General features: G+C 53.0%; 1 pseudogene; it reads right to left on the reverse strand.

Moving 5' to 3' along the window:
- Positions 1 to 490: 490 nt before the first annotated feature.
- Positions 491 to 1,117, reverse strand: LOC117020134 (ER membrane protein complex subunit 8-like; annotated as a pseudogene).
- Positions 1,118 to 1,631: the final 514 nt, after the last annotated feature.

Genomic DNA, 1,631 nt, shown 5'->3' on the forward strand with positions numbered 1-1,631 from the left:
ATGTATTCTGTTCAGGAGAGGGCTCAAAGCAAGCAGCGGGGGAGCAATGCCTGGGGAAGTCAGGGACGGCTGTAGGAAAACTGCAACGAATTAGGAGAAAGCTTCCTTGGCCTCCGAGACTTCAGCAAAGTCTCCTGATTTGTGAAACTTCTGGTGTGAGTGAGTTTTAAAATTTTTTTTTAAAGGTTAATTAAAACTGTTTAATAGGAACAATCTTGGCCAAGCAGAAATAGCTTTGATTGGATTGTGGCAACACACAACTGGGAAGGACTCCACAGGGAGGGTCAGATTGGACAGTCCTTACGGCTTCTAGAGACTTTGCATTAAAAAGATGACTGATGGGACATTCTGCCCTCTTTCAAGGCACAAGCCACTTCTGAAAACTGTCAGCCTTCCACACAGGCTATGAGATATTTTATTTACATTTAAAAATAGCGTTTCTTCTTCAGTGTAGTGGAAATGCCCAGAGATCAGTCACTGAACTCCCTCCCTAACACAGGTGCAGAACAGCTTTATTGATCTCTGGATTTGTCCAGTCATTCCAAACGTCATCCAGGTGGTTATCGAAATTCTCGAGCGTTTCATAGGACCGGCGTCCAGGAGTGATGCTGAGATCCTCTGGGCTGCTGGCCAGTCTTCCCAGGAATCACAGTGCGGGTCTCTGCACGCCGTTTGTTTTCGCGGTGTTTGTACACGTGGATCGTGGGTACCACGCAGTCCCTCGTAAACTGAGTGTTGTCTACCATGACGACAGCGGTATCGCTGAAGCCTCGGCAATTCTGGAGGCCAGCTTTTCTGCAGCCTGGTTTGGACTGGCATCTTTTACTCGTTCATTAGCTTGATAATAACCAGCAATCACATAGCTATTATCTTTGCACCGTGAATCAATCAGGGTGAGGGCCACCTCCCGCACGGGGCGAAGGCCAGGATGCCCTGGAAGAGGGGACTACAGCCCACGAAGAGGGTGTGGTGGGCGCCCGGACCGCCCAGGGGCAGGTGCTCCTGCGAGGCTTCTGCTTCTCGGCCCCCAGCAGTCGGTGAACGGCGCAGTGCGGGTCCTTGGCGCCACGCAGCACCATCTTGCAGCAGGCCTGGTGGTCAGCCTCACTCCGGGCATGCTGAGCCCCGCAGGGCCCCGGAGGCCCTGGGGCCGGCGCTGCAGCCGAGCGAGCGGCGGGAAGCGGCGCCGGCTGCCGGGGGCGGTTCCGCGGCTGCAAAGGCCCGCACGGGCTCAGGCCCGCTCCGGACGCCTCAGACCCCGCCAGCGCCTCTCCTGATTTTGAATAGAAAACTGGTGAAGGGGCCGCGTTAGGGTAAAGAAAGAGGAACGAAGGAAGTCAAAGCTTTAAGCCATTTTAAGAATCTACAAAGACTTCAGTTAGTTCCCTCGAGATTAACAGGAACCTTCAGGAAGTCACTGAGTTACCCACGCCTGGAACTGAGGATTTCACGGTGATGGGAGCTAGATGTCAGGGGCAGACAGGACGCCCAGGTAATATCTGGGTAGATACTATTTTCAATTATTCACACACACACACACACACACACACACACACACACACACACCCCATGGTTGGGTATTGGCCAACGCGTGAAGCAAGCCAGTGTCCTTTTTGGTTTTCTTTCCCATC

This window comes from Rhinolophus ferrumequinum, unplaced genomic scaffold (genome assembly GCF_004115265.2).
Source record: "Rhinolophus ferrumequinum isolate MPI-CBG mRhiFer1 unplaced genomic scaffold, mRhiFer1_v1.p scaffold_87_arrow_ctg1_1, whole genome shotgun sequence".
NCBI classification, from domain to species: domain Eukaryota; kingdom Metazoa; phylum Chordata; class Mammalia; order Chiroptera; family Rhinolophidae; genus Rhinolophus; species Rhinolophus ferrumequinum.